The following is a 16,602-nucleotide window of genomic DNA, read 5'->3' on the forward strand; positions in this document are numbered from 1 at the left end:
CCAGATCTGATGTCCTACAAGTTGTTCATACCTCCAAATTCTCCTGTCATCCCGGCATCCATAGAACTATACACCTTGTTCAGCAGCATTTCTGGTGGCCTTCTCTCCAAGCTGACACACCTGTGAGTTTATCAATGCCTGCACCATCTGCGCCCGAAATAAATCTTCTCACCTACAGCCTTCTGGTCTTCTGCATCCGCTTACCACACCTGGTCGACCACGGTCCCACATCTGCCTGGATTTCATCACTGGATTGCCTCCCTCAAGTGGAAATACAGTCATCCTCACCATCCTGGACTGGTTTTCAAAGGCAGCACACTGCCTGGCCTCGCCCAAGTTACCCTCGGCGCTGAAGACTGCAAGCCTCCTGGTCCACCATGTGTTCCGGCTGCATGGCATTCCCCTGGACATCATGTCGGATTGAGGTCCCCAGTTTACATCTCAGGTCTGGAAAGCCTTCTGCACGGCCTTGGGGGGTTCGGTCAGTCTCTCGTCTGGATTCCATCCCCAGACCAACGGGCAGGCGGAGCGGGCTAATCAGGAATTGGAAGCCGCCCTTCGCTGTGTCACATCCTCCTACCCATCTTCCTGGAGTACTCAACTACCATGGGTGGAATACACACACAATTCCCAGGTGAGCTTGGCCACCGGCCTGACGCCTTTTGAGTGCTCTGTGGGTTATCAACCACCTCTGTTCCCTGCTCAGGAATTAAATCTCTCAGTGCCTTCAGTTCAGGTCCATCTGTGGTGTTGTCAATGAGTCTGATGGATCGCCCGCTCCGCTCTTCTTCGGACGAAAGAGAGGACAATTCAGCATGCAGACTGGCATCGTGCCCCGGCCCCCCACTACCGTCCTGGCCAGAAGGTTTGGTTATCCGCCAAGGATGTGCCTCTTAAGGCAGCCACCAAGAAGCTGGCTCCTCGATTCCTGGGTCCGTTTGTTGTTGATAAGATTGTCAACCCTGCAGCTGTTAGGCTCACATTGCCTCGGACCCTCAGGATCAATCAATCAATCAATCAATTTTTTTATATAGCGCCAAATCACAACAAACAGTTGCCCCAAGGCGCTTTATATTGTAAGGCAAGGCCATACAATAATTATGTAAAACCCCAACGGTCAAACGACCCCCTGTGAGCAAGCACTTGGCTACAGTGGGAAGGAAAAACTCCCTTTTAACAGGAAGAAACCTCCAGCAGAACCAGGCTCAGGGAGGGGCAGTCTTCTGCTGGGACTGGTTGGGGCTGAGGGAGAGAACCAGGAAAAAGACATGCTGTGGAGGGGAGCAGAGATCGATCACTAATGATTAAATGCAGAGTGGTGCATACAGAGCAAAAAGAGAAAGAACAATGCATCATGGGAACCCCCCAGCAGTCTACGTCTATAGCAGCATAACTAAGGGATGGTTCAGGGTCACCTGATCCAGCCCTAACTATAAGCTTTAGCAAAAAGGAAAGTTTTAAGCCTAATCTTAAAAGTAGAGAGGGTGTCTGTCTCCCTGATCTGAATTGGGAGCTGGTTCCACAGGAGAGGAGCCTGAAAGCTGAAGGCTCTGCCTCCCATTCTACTCTTACAAACCCTAGGAACTACAAGTAAGCCTGCAGTCTGAGAGCGAAGCGCTCTATTGGGGTGATATGGTACTACGAGGTCCCTAAGATAAGATGGGACCTGATTATTCAAAACCTTATAAGTAAGAAGAAGAATTTTAAATTCTATTCTAGAATTAACAGGAAGCCAATGAAGAGAGGCCAATATGGGTGAGATATGCTCTCTCCTTCTAGTCCCCGTCAGTACTCTAGCTGCAGCATTTTGAATTAACTGAAGGCTTTTTAGGGAACTTTTAGGACAACCTGATAATAATGAATTACAATAGTCCAGCCTAGAGGAAATAAATGCATGAATTAGTTTTTCAGCATCACTCTGAGACAAGACCTTTCTGATTTTAGAGATATTGCGTAATGCAAAAAAGCAGTCCTACATATTTGTTTAATATGCGCTTTGAATGACATATCCTGATCAAAAATGACTCCAAGATTTCTCACAGTATTACTAGAGGTCAGGGTAATGCCATCCAGAGTAAGGATCTGGTTAGACACCATGTTTCTAACATTTGTGGGGCCAAGTACAATAACTTCAGTTTTATCTGAGTTTAAAAGCAGGAAATTAGAGGTCATCCATGTCTTTATGTCTGTAAGACAATCCTGCAGTTTAGCTAATTGGTGTGTGTCCTCTGGCTTCATGGATAGATAAAGCTGGGTATCATCTGCGTAACAATGAAAATTTAAGCAATACTGTCTAATAATACTGCCTAAGGGAAGCATGTATAAAGTGAATAAAATTGGTCCTAGCACAGAACCTTGTGGAACTCCATAATTAACTTTAGTCTGTGAAGACTAAAGTTGTTCATCCATCCTGTCTTCCACGTGTCTCGTCTTAAACCAGTCTGTTCCAGCACCTTGTGCCCGCCTGCCATTCCCCCTCCATCTGCCCGGACTGTGGACAGCCATGTGGCCTGGACGGTGAGCCGCATCATCGACGTTCGTCGCCGGGGCCGGGGCTTCCAGTATCTGGTGGACTGGGAGGGGTATGGCCCTGAGGAGCATTCCTGGGTCTCGCGGGGCCTTATTTTTGACCCCTCCCTCATCTCTGACTTCTACTGGGCTCACCGGGTCGGCCTGGTAGGTCGCCTGGAAGCTCCCGTTGAAGGGGGGGTCCTGCTGTGCTGCTTTTGTTTTCTGCACCTTGCTGCTGGATCAGCTTCACTCCCCCTCACTTCCTGTGTCTGCTGGAGCCACCTGTGGAACTGATTGCATTCACCTGTTCACACTCATCAACCTCGTGTACAAATACTGCTTCTCTTCACGCTCTCAGATGCTGGAAACTACAGTTACCTCCAGGTTTCTTTGGCCTCATCTCTGCAGCATTCCTTCATTCCATGTTTTGACATTGAAAACTAACTCTGTGTTTCTTGTGTCCTCAGTTCTCCATCAGCTTAACTGAGTCACCTGGTCCAGTTCTGAACTGGTTTTGGACAATCTGTGTTGGGTGTGACGTTCCTGCCTCCCATGTGCTCCAGCGGTCTCTCCTTCCTCCAGTGCCTGGCTTCCTCGTTTAAACTCTTACCATTCATTTCATTAAATCATTATATTTTTGAACTTTGGCCTGTTTCCTGCATTTTTGGGTCCAACTAACTGATCTGTGGGTTTGTCTCCTAACACCCTGGGGTCCATTGTTGGATGTAAAAACAGGAGACTGGACTGCATCAGCACATGTTCCCAATCCTGAACGGGTTGAGGGCGTCACAATGGTGGGTGAAAATGGAATAATCTAACCGCTCGACTCAAATCCACATTATTGTTGGGTAAACCCAGAAATCTGTTGGCAATGCCTTTTCTTACTCAAAATCACATTGTAAGAAATTTTAACAGACATCAGAAGTATAGCTGAGTTAGCCTGATTAATTTTGAGTAAAAGTAAGTCCCTTCGGCTGCTCCCTTGTTTGCACTCGGGGTCGCCACATCAAATCCAAGGTGGATCTGCATGTTGAACTGGCACAAGTTTTACGCCGGATGCCCTTCCTGACGCAACTCCACATTACATGGAGAAATGTGGCAGGGGTGGGATTTGAACCCGGAACCTTCTGAACTGAAACCTTCTTGACTGAAACTTAACCACTTGGCCACCACCCCTGCAGCCTGATTAATTTTGAGTGATGTACCTAAAAATCAAACTGAACGGGACAAGTCAGAAATAAAAAAAATAAAATAAAATAAAATATAATATAATAAAATACAATGCAAAGTTAAATACCCTGGGTAGGATTACTTTGAAAGAATACATGTGGATTACATGTAGGTATGTACATACATTTGGATTACTTGTAATCTGATTACTTTTGGATTACATTTCAAAGTAATCCTACCCAACCCTGCCCTCGCCCATATGAGCATCATGTTTTTTATAATTTGCAATTGTTTAATTATTAAGATCCTATTGTTTTACGTACAATTTGCACGTTTAATAAAGTCCCACTATCAATCAATCAATCAAAAACAATATTTACATTTTAAGAGCCGAAGTTGTGAAAATCAAGGAACATGTGTAGATCACCCTCTGTGCATTTGCAGGTATTAATGAGACAAATTTAATTACATAGGAAGTTAGCTTTGAGTTAGCAGAGGTTAGCATGCACGCTAATGTCTGCAAAATGTCTTATAAATCCCTCCAGAGGTGTTATCAGGTTACAACAGCAGTGTTTCACTTTTAGAAGTGTTTATTTCTCACTAGCATTTACATAATATATGACAAAGAGGATATATTTACACGCAAACAAGAGTTTTCAGCTAGCTACCAGCCTGTGATGTCACCATGCTAACGTCCGTGAAATGTCTTGTAAATAAGTTCAGAGGTGTTATTAGGTTCCACAAACAACAGTTTCAGTTTTAGAAGTGTTTATTTCTCACTAGCTTTTACATAATATATGAGAAATGTTAGGACCGGGGTGTCTCCTGACCTCGCCTCACCCCGTATCTTGTCCCGCGAGTCCATTTGATTAAAAGAAGGATTTGGCCAGGTATTTAAATTTTAATACAATTACTCTGGCAGATGGACCTCTGCACGGAGATTTATTAAACAGAATTTAAATGTAACAGAATGAGTCAGGTGAGTTTACCATACACAAAGCTTTGCAGTTCCGTTCAGCAGTCTGTCCCTGAAGTAGCCTTAGCAGGTCATCAGCAAGAGAATATCAGCCAAAGAGACCACTATCTTTCCCTGGACCCCATTTTTATAATAAGAATCAGCTCCTCCTAATTTCAGAACTGAAGGGTCTTCTTCCCCTCTGCTTCGGGGCATGGTCCTGCCCACTGCACTGTGCTGTCTTCTTATTTCCTCTTTTTCCTCAAATGACAACTGTGCCTAAACTGATAAGAAACTGTTTTGGGCAAAAAACTGCTAACTGAAAGACTGTCAGCAAGTCTTAGCACCACGGTTATACCAAAGAAATATTTGCACATCTCAAAGTAGCACAACATTCTGACAAACAATTCTAATCATACCCGCATAACATCTTGAACCACACACATGCATGTGCTGGGGGGAGCGGGGGAGCGTGTGACACACACACACACACATGTTGTGGGGGGAGCCGACGGTATACTACATCTGGGCAACTCCACAGTCGTGGATAACTTAGACGAGTTTCACAGCAAGTACGATAGTAGACAGTCTGTGCGACTGGCCACACATTTTCTAAGTGCCTGCGGTGTTAGATGTTCGTGCGTGTCACCTGTAATTTGGCTGACACCTGCTGCAAGAGGGTGCGATGGGTTTATACAGTGCACACTCATTCAGCCGCTGGTGTGCGCAAATTGTTGTAGCAACAGGTGTATGAGGAGTTTGAGGCAGGGACGATTTCACACGGTTTGCACAGGATTCCTGCATCATGCGCACTAGGTGTGCACTTCGTCCAAACTTTTCACTATGTGTGAAGGGGCCCTTAGGAACTCTTTGGCTCTCAGCTTCAGAGTGCGTAGCTCTGCCATGCTTCAGTTAAGTTCCTGCATATCTGTGAGATCCCATTCTCTCGCTGCTCCTGTTTGTGACTGCACATAACTAAGAATTGTTTCCAAGAACTGTTTTCCAGAACTAGTACCAAACTATTTCTAAGAACTGTTTTCCAAGAACTGTTTGAACGCTGATATAGAACCACTAAGAACTTTCCAAGTCGTTTCAAGTCAAGTCCTGCTTAAATGGAACTGTGCCACAAGATGCGCAGCAGCTGACCTCTGATGACTATTCAGGAACTGTGAACGAATCCTGAACAGTGAACCTTATTTCCTAGAAAGTGAACTTTATTCCTGGACCTGTAAACATTCCCGTTTTAAGACTACTGTGAACTGTTTGTTGCTGAAAGCTTCCCAGTGTTATGAGTGCAATCACTCACCTCTGTTATCCTCCATCCTCCTAGTTCCTCGTTCTTGGCTCTGTGCCTCCCACTTGGCTCTGGATCCAGTTCCCAAATACTCCAGGATTCCTGCTCATTCTCAGACTCCCAAGTCTGTCCATGTGTGCACTGCAGCTCGCAGATTTCCACAGCAACAAGCGGGCCCTGTCTTCGTTCAGCAGGCCGTATAACCAGTGCAGCATTGTTCATTTGTTTATTGTAAATAAATCTCTTTTCATTCACAGCCACTTCTGTTCCTTGCTCCCAGCGTTTAAGTCCATCACCTGTCATGGTCCGGTCCTGTCTGGACCCCTAACCATAGCATACATTTTACAGTTACTTAATTAGCAGCTGCAGACAACTTGTCGGCAGCTGCTGAATGTAACTAATAAAGTAACTAGTAATCTAACTTGGTTACTTTGAAGATTTGAGTACTCAGAAAAGTAACTATTAGTTACTTTGCTGATTAGTTACTTTTCTTAAAAGTAACCAAGTTAGATTACTAGTTACCTCATTAGTTACATTACTTATGAGTTACAAGTTGTCAGCAGCTGCTAATGAATTAACTGCATAAAGCTGTTAATGAAGTAACTGTATAAAGTAACTAATAAAGTAATTTTTCAAAGTAACTGTGGCAACACTGCTCAGCAGTCATACGGCAAGAAGCGGGGTACACCCTGGACAGGACGGTACTCTATCGCAGGGCCTTAAAGACAAACAAACTCATTCACATTCAGACTTATGAACAATTTAAAGTTTCCAGTTCACCAGTACGTCTTTGGAAGTTGGAGGAAGGAACATGAAGAGAACATGCAAACTTCACACAGAAAGGTTCAAGTGGGAATCGATCCCTCAACTTTGAGTTGGTAAGGTTAGACCTTATTTGTGTGAAGCGCCTTGAGGCAACTTTGTTGTGATTTAGCGCTATATAAATGAAAATAAATTGAAACTGAAAAACCTTTCTGTGAGTCAACAGTGGCAACCACCAAGCCACTGTGCTGCCCTGATTTCAGGTTATCAAAGCAAATTTTTACATTAGCTGTGCCATCACTTGATAATAAGGCATCACCAACATTTAAGATAAACACCTCTTCTTTCCTTGCAGGTTCTTTAAAATGGCTTTCTATTCCAAGGTTCCTCATTTCCGTGACATCATGGCAGGGATCATTGGAGTGACTGGAATCTTCATCCTGTTTTTAATGTACTACAAATCAGCTCCAACCCTGATATGCCACATCCCACCAGTGAAATCACAACAGCGGCAACATAAACCTTTAACGCTGCTGTGGTTCTGGCCCGAAAACAAGCAGTTTGATTTTAAGGTATGTAAGAAGATTTTCAAGCCGGTCAGATGTCAGCTCACTGATGACAGATCTTTGTACTCAAAAGCTGAGGTTGTTGTGATGTTTCACCGAGCTATTGAAGAAAATATGACAAACCTACCTACGTTAGCCAGACCCAGAATTCAGAGGTGGATCTGGTTCAACACCGACCAAAAAACAACACACGCAGGATACTGGGTATCGAACGCCTTTTCAACTTGACTTTGACCTACAGGAAGGATGGAGATATCCGTGTGCAGTGGCAACTGAGTGCCAGGAAGAGCACAGACAAAGATTTTGTGCTGCCCCTGAAGGAAAGATTTCTCTGCTGGATTGTGGAGAAGAAGGAGCTCGACACGGGATCAGGGGAGAGAAACCGATACTACAGAGAGCTCATCAAACACATTCCGGTGGACGTCTTTGACCACGCGTCCCTCAGTGATGACGACTACTTTCAAATAATTAGCAGCTGTAAATTTTACCTTTCCTTTGAGAAATCAAATGATAAAGATTATATTACAGAAACGTTCAACGGGCCTCTTGCAGTCGGCACTGTCCCGATAGTTTTGGGGCCACCGAGGAAAAACTATGAGGAGTTTTTTCCAGGCACTTCATTCATACACGTAATGACTTTCTGATGCTAAAACTCTGGCTGATTTCTTAGTCAGAATTGATATTGACAGGCAGGCTTATATGAGCTACTTTAACTGGCGGCAGTTCTACACAGCTACACGTCATCTTACTGGGGATAATGAGTTTGCACGTGCCATCTGTCAGGCCTGTGACTATGTGGGTGTTTATAAGGTGTACAGAGTTGTGCCTGATGTATACAAGTGGTACTTCCTGTGATGACCTTACTGACCTACTGTAAGGGCCCCTTCAGACATAGCACAAACAAGAAGGAATCAGGGCAAAACAGGGCGAAACAGCCTGAAAGAGTGAACCCCGAAACCATCGAGCCAACGATGGGAGGGCCACATGGTCAGGCAGGTGTGAACGAGCCCGCTGCAATGGTTTCATGCACAAACACGAGCGTGCACAAAATTGACACAACGGGAACACAGTGCTAGCAGCTGGAGTGTGTGGAACCACATTGCGCAGCTACTGTGGAAAAAACTAAAACTAAAAACCAGCTGGGAAAAAAACAGCTGAAACCTGTGGAACCACATCGCGCGCTGCTGTGGAGAAACAAAAAATAAAAAATGCATGCCACTCTGCAATTTGCAAAAGCTCTGATTAACAGACAGAAAATTTACCACTGCACTACCATCACTGTCTTATAACAGGAGCGTAAAATGCCTAAAATCAACAAGGAGAAAAACATATTTTTTTTAAAAAAGGAGAAATTAGATGATGTAGATGAAGAGAAAGTTTTTGTCATCTTTAATTATGGCAAAAAAAGCGCCGTAATAACTGACAAAACAGCATTTGTTACAATGTATTTTTTGTGATATGTGACTGAAAGTGGCATTTTTCTCACACTGTTGGCTTGTAGTCCTGCAGCGTGCTGCTCACAGGACACGCATGTCCTGTCAGACAGATGTGGCATTCAGATCGCCTGCTGCATGACCACATGATCTGATGGTCCATTTCACCTGTGACAGCCTGTCAATGTGCACGCCGTGCGCTTGCTCACTGCAGCCCATTGCAAAAGCGATATATGTTTTTTTGCATGTCCACGTGAGGACAGCAAGCAGACACACAGTGGACAGTTGTAAGGCCATGTCCGTCAAAACATGGTACGTGACTTCCAGAACTAGAGATCTCAAAAGCTGCTGCTGTCAGCGGTGACCCCCGTCCGTTCTCTGTTTCTGTGATATGTGATCTTTTTTTGTTGTTGTTATTTGTTATGTAATTGTGTATGTAGTTATTGTAGTACTTATTTATATACCTGTCCTGGCGGTGGTCTCTGTGTTTTTAATGTGAATGTGGCATGCAATTCCTCCTTTGTGCGCTAGTCGGCTTCAATCGTGTTATGTGTAAAGGGGCCTTTACAGCTGCAAAACAATAAACCCAGTTTCTCAGTAGTTCATGAGGGCATCATGAAAAGTGAATGTGTGGTGATGCGGGGCGGAGTCTGATGGGGGTTACGGTTAAGGTTAGGCTTTGGGGAAGGGGTAGGGTTAAAATAGCAAAATTTAAAAAAAAATCACTTTCTTCTGTCACACCAACCAGCTTGTTCCACACATCTACAACCATTTATTTAGCATTATTTATTTACATTTGCTAGCTGTCCTCTTCAGTAATTTTTTTAAAATGTAAAATCTTGATAAAAATTAAGCAATCAATTCTGGCAAGCTGTGGCTGAAAATTTATCATCTTTTGAAGAAAATCCTTCTCTGTACTACAACACCATGGAGTTATGTAACCGGTAATACCTAGAATTACTATTTCGTCTGTGCTTATGGTTTCTGAAAACAATGGGGCTGTGTATAAAAATAGATGTAATTTCTAAATGTTAATGTGATATTTGGTTAAATCTCTTGAATAAAAGCTGATATTGTACCTAACAACATCTTGATTGTTTCATTTCAACTCCAGTGGGGTGGGGTGGGGGTGGGGGGGGGGGGGGGAGAGAGATTTTGAGGAATAAATAGCAACATTTCAAGCCTGTATAGCCTCAAGAAACTCTCAAAAGCCACATTAGTACAAATCAAAAATATTTGAGCAACCATACAAACATTATAGTGAGCCATTGTTAATGGCTTTTATTGATAATTTATAATCAAAAAATTTGAATAGCTTACTTAATACTGTTTTTAAATATGAGAGTACTTCTTTATAAATTGTGTTAACACAAAAGGGATTTCTAGGATTTAAAGACTCCAACATAATACAAAGGTGGGGAGAATGTTTGTAACAGAGTTGTGGAAAAGTTAAACATCCCAGAAGATGCAAACCTTTTTTTAACCAGAGTATCTTCAAATATATACATAAGCATAACCAAAGTATCTTCAAATATACACATAAACACTACAATGTCTTTTAACCAGAGTATGTTTTTAACCAGAGTATATTCAAATATACACATAAACACTAGTGTTTTTAACCAGAGTATATTCAAATATATACATAAATACCACAGTATGTTTATTCTTTTTTACCAGAGTATATTTTTTAACAGAGTATCTTAAAATACACACATAAACAATAGTGCTTTTAACCAGAGTATCTTCAAATATATACATAAATACCACAGTATGTTTTTTTCTTTTTTACCAGAGTATCTTTTTAAACATAGAATCTTCAAATACACACATAAACACCACTGCTTTTAACCAGAGTACACACACACTCATCCTCAACTGCTTAGTCCAATTAAGGGTCGCGGGGGGCTGAAGCCTATCCCAGCAGTCATAGAGCGCGAGGTGGGGTACACCCAGGACAGGACACCAGTCTGTCTAACCAGAGTATCTTCAAATATATACATAAACACAATTCATGATGGGGTCGCCTCACTGTGCTTCACACAACACAACCGGAAAACACACCACAGTATGTTTTGTTTGTTTGTTTGTTTGTTTGTTTTACCAGAGTATCTTCAAATATACACATAAACACCACAGTGTCTTTTAACCAGAGTATGTTTTAACCAGAGTATCTTCAAATATATACATAAATGCAACAGTATATTTTTCTTTTTAACCAGAGTATCTTCAAATATATACATAAACACTAGTGTTTTTAAACAGAGTCTCTTCAAATATATACATAAATACACTAGTGTTTTTAATGAGAATCTTCAAATATACACATAAACACTAGTGTTTTTAATGAGAATCTTCAAATATATAAACACTAGTGTTTCAATGAGAATCTTCAAATATATAAACACTAGTGTTTTAATACGAATCTTCAAATATACACATAAACCCTAGTGTTTATAATGAGAATCTTCAAATATATAAAACTAGTGTTTTAATGAGCATCTTCAAATATATAAACACTAGTGTTTTAATTACAATCTTCAAATATACACATAAACACTAGTGTTTTTAATGAGAATCTTCAAACATATAAACACTAGTGTTTTTAATGAGAATCTTCAAATATACACATAAACACTAGTGTTTATAATGAGAATCTTCAAATATATAAACACTAGTGTTTTAATGAAAATCTTCAAATATACACATAAACACTAGTGTTTTTAATGAGAATCTTCAAATATACATATAAAGACTAGTTCATTTTAAATCAGAGTATCTTCAAATATACACATAAAGACTAGTCCATTTTAAATCAGAGTATCTTCAAATATACACATAAACACTAGTTAATTTAAATATACACATAAGCACTAGTGTTTTTAATGAGAATCTTCAAATATACACGTGTTTTTAATGAGTATCTTCAAATATACATATAAACACTAGTGTTTTTAATGAGAATCTTCAAATATACATATAAACACTACTGTTTTTAATGAGAATCTTCAAATATACACATAAACACAAGTTCATTTTTAAATCAGAGTATCTTCAAATATGCACATAAGCACTAGTGTTCTTAATAAGAATCTTCAAATATACATGAGTGTTTTTAATGAGTATCTTCAAATTTACATATAAACACTAGTGTTTGTAATGGGTATCTTCAAATATACACATAAATACTAGTGTTTTAATGAGTATCTTCAAATATACACGTGTTTTTAATGAGTATCTTCAAATATACATAGAAACACTAGTGTTTTAATGAGAATCTTCAAATATACATATAAACACTAGTGTTTTTAAATCAGAGTATCTTCAAATATACACATAAGCACTAGTGTTTTTAATGAGAATCTTCAAATATACATATAAACACTAGTGTTTTTAAATCAGAGTATCTTCAAATATACACATAAGCACCAGTGTTTTTAATGGGTGTCTTCAAATATATGCATAAATACTAGTGTTTTAATGAGAATCTTCAAATATACACATAAACACTAGTGTTTTAATGAGAATCTTCAATTATACACAAACACTAGTGTTTTTAATGAGAATCTTCAAATATACACATAAACACTAGTGTTTTTAATGAGAATCTTCAAATATACACATAAACACTAGTGTTTTAATGAGAATCTTCAAATATACATATAAACACTAGTGTTTTTAAATTAGAGTATCTTCAAATATACACATAAACACTAGTTCATTTTAAATTAGAGTATCTTCAAATATACACATAAGCACTAGTGTTTTAATGAGAATCTTCAAATATACACGAGTGTTTTTAATGAGTATCTTCAAATATACATATAAACACTAGTGTTTTTAATGAGAATCTTCAAATATATAAACACTAGTGTTTTAATGAGAATCTTCAAATATATAAACACTAGTGTTTTAATGAGAATCTTCAAATATACACATAAACACCAGTGTTTTTAATGAGAATCTTCAAATATACATATAAACACTAGTGTTTTTAAATCAGAGCATCTTCAAATATACACATAAGCACTAGTGTTTTTAATGAGAATCTTCAAATATACACGAGTGTTTTTTTATTTATTTATTTTTTATTTATTCAATGTTTTACCAGGTAAGTCAATTGAGAACACTTTCTCATTTACAATGACGACCTGAGTATCTTCAAATATACACATAAATACTAGTGTTTTAATGAGAATTGTCAAATATACACATAAACACTAGTGTTTTTAATGAGAATCGTCAAATATACAAACACTAGTGTTTTTAATGAGAATCTCAAATATATAAACACTAGTGTTTATAATGAGAATCTTCAAATATACACATAAACATTAGTGTTTTTAATGAGAATCTTCAAATATACATATAAAGACTAGTTCATTTTAAATCAGAGTATCTTCAAATATACACATAAAGACTAGTTCATTTTAAATCAGAGTATCTTCAAATATACACATAAAGACTAGTTCATTTTAAATCAGAGTATCTTCAAATATACACATAAACACTATTTAATTTTTAAATCAGAGTTCTTCAAATATACACATAAGCACTAGTGTTTTTAATGAGAATCTTCAAATATACACAAGTGTTTTTAATGAGTATCTTCAAATATACATATAAACACTAGTGTTTTTAATGAGAATCTTCAAATATACATATAAACACTAGTGTTTTTAAATTAGAGTATCTTCAAATATACACATAAACACAAGTTCATTTTTAAATCAGAGTATCTTCAAATATGCACATAAGTACTAGTGTTCTTAATAAGAATCTTCAAATATACATGAGTGTTTTAATGAGTATCTTCAAATATACATATTATCACCAGTGTTTTTAATGAGAATCTTCAAATATACACATAAACACTAGTGTTTTAATGAGAATCTTCAAATATACACATAAACACTAGTGTTTTTAATGAGAATATTCAAATATACATATAAACAGTAGTGTTTTTAAATCAGAGTATCTTCAAATATACACATAAACACTAGTTCATTTTAAATTAGAGTATCTTCAGATATACACATAAGCACCAGTGTTAATATACACAAGTGTTTTTAATGAGTATCTTCAAATATATGCATAAACACTAGTGTTTTTAATGAGAATCTTCAAATATACATATAAACACTAGTGTTTTTAAATTAGAGTATCTTCAAATATACACATAAACACAAGTTCATTTTTAAATCAGAGTATCTTCAAATATGCACATAAGCACTAGTGTTCTTAATAAGAATCTTCAAATATACATGAGTGTTTTTAACGAGTATCTTCAAATATACATATAAACACCAGTGTTTTTAATGAGTGTCTTCAAATATATGCATAAATACTAGTGTTTTTAATGAGAATCTTCAAATATACACATAAACACTAGTGTTTTAATGAGAATCTTCAATTATACACATAAACACTAGTGTTTTTAATGAGAATCTTCAAATATACACATAAACACTAGTGTTTTAATGAGAATCTTCAAATATACATATAAACACTAGTGTTTTTAAATTAGAGTATCTTCAAATATACACATAAATACAAGTTCATTTTTAAATCAGAGTATCTTCAAATATGCACATAAGTACTAGTGTTCTTAATAAGAATCTTCAAATATACATGAGTGTTTTAATGAGTATCTTCAAATATACATATTATCACCAGTGTTTTTAATGAGTATCTTCAAATATATGCATAAACACTAGTGTTTTAATGAGAATCTTCAAATATACACATAAACACTAGTGTTTTTAATGAGAATATTCAAATATACATATAAACAGTAGTGTTTTTAAATCAGAGTATCTTCAAATATACACATAAACACTAGTTCATTTTAAATTAGAGTATCTTCAGATATACACATAAGCACCAGTGTTAATATACACGAGTGTTTTTAATGAGTATCTTCAAATATATGCATAAACACTAGTGTTTTTAATGAGAATCTTCAAATATATAAACACTAGTGTTTTAATGAGAATCTTCAAATATACATATAAACACTAGTGTTTTTAAATCAGTATCTTCAAATATACACATAAGCACTAGTGTTTTTAATGAGAATCTTCAAATATACACAAGTGTTTTTAATGAGTATCTTCAAATATACACATAAACACTAGTGTTTTAATGAGAATCTTCAAATATACACATAAACACTAGTGTTTTTAATGAGTATCTTCAAATATACACATGAACACTAGTGTTTTAATGAGAATCTTCAAATATACACATAAACACTAGTGTTTTTAATGAGTATCTTCAAATATAGATATAAACACTAGTGTTTGTAATGAGAATCGTCAAATATATAAACACTAGTGTTTTTAATGAGAATCGTCAAATATATAAAACTAGTGTTTTAATGAGCATCTTCAAATATATAAAACTAGTGTTTAATGAGAATCGTCAAATATATAAACACTAGTGTTTTTAATGAGAATCGTCAAATATATAAACACTAGTGTTTTAATAAGAATCTTCAGATATACACATAAACACTAGTGTTTATAATGAGAATCTTCAAATATATAAAACTAGCATTTTAATGAGCATCTTCAAATATATAAAACTAGTGTTTTAATGAGAATCTTCAAATATATAAACACTAGTGTTTTTAATGAGAATCTTCCAATATATAAACACTAGTGTTTTTAAATCAGAGTATCTTCAAATATACACATAAGCACTCGTGTTTTTAATGAGAATCTTCAAATATACACGAGTGTTTTTAATGAGTATCTTCAAATATACACATAAACACTAGTGTTTTTAATGAGTATCTTCAAATATACATATAAACACTAGTGTTTGTAATGAGAATCGTCAAATATATAAACACTAGTGTTTTTAATGAGAATCGTCAAATATATAAACACTAGTGTTTTAATAAGAATCTTCAAATATATAAACACTAGTGTTTTTAATGAGAATCTTCCAATATATAAACACTAGTGTTTTAATGAGAATCTTCAAATATACATATAAACACTAGTGTTTTTAATGAGAATCTTCAAATATACACGTGTTTTTAATGAGTATCTTCAAATATACATATAAACACTAGTGTTTTAATGAGAATCTTCAAATATACACATAAACACAAGTTCATTTTTAAATCAGCGTATCTTCAAATATACACTTAAGCACTAGTGTTTAATGAGAATCTTCAAATATACATATAAACACTAGTGTTTTTAATCAGTATCTTCAAATATATGCATAAACACTAGTTTTGTAATGAGAATCTTCAAATTTACATATAAACACTAGTGTTTGTAATGAGTATCTTCAAATTTACATATAAACACTAGTGTTTGTAATGGGTATCTTCAAATATACACATAAATACTAGTGTTTTAATGAGAATCTTCAAATATACACATAAACACTAGTGTTTTAATGAGTATCTTCAAATATACACGTGTTTTTAATGAGTATCTTCAAATATACATAGAAACACTAGTGTTTTAATGAGAATCTTCAAATATACACATAAGCACTAGTGTTTTAATGAGAATCTTCAAATATACACGAGTGTTTTTAATGAGTATCTTCAAAAATACATATAAACACTAGTGTTTTTAATCAGTATCTTCAAATATATGCATAAACACTAGTGTTTTTAATGAGAATCTTCAAATTTACATATAAACACTAGTGTTTGTAATGAGTATCTTCAAATATACACATAAATGCTAGTGTTTTAATGAGAATCTTCAAATATACACGAGTGTTTTTAATGAGTATCTTCAAATATACATATAAACACTAGTGTTTGTAATGAGTATCTTCAAATTTACATATAAACACTAGTGTTTGTAATGAGTATCTTCAAATTTACATATAAACACTAGTGTTTTTAATGAGTATCTTCAAATATACACATAAATACTA

The 16,602-nt window shown here is 36.5% G+C and overlaps 1 pseudogene; it reads left to right on the forward strand.

Moving 5' to 3' along the window:
• The first annotated feature begins 7,048 nt into the window (after positions 1–7,048).
• Positions 7,049–8,313, forward strand: LOC117501879 (annotated as a pseudogene).
• The last annotated feature ends 8,289 nt before the right edge of the window (positions 8,314–16,602 follow it).

This window comes from Thalassophryne amazonica, chromosome 20 (assembly GCF_902500255.1).
Source record: "Thalassophryne amazonica chromosome 20, fThaAma1.1, whole genome shotgun sequence".
In the NCBI taxonomy this organism is placed as follows: Eukaryota; Metazoa; Chordata; class Actinopteri; order Batrachoidiformes; family Batrachoididae; genus Thalassophryne; species Thalassophryne amazonica.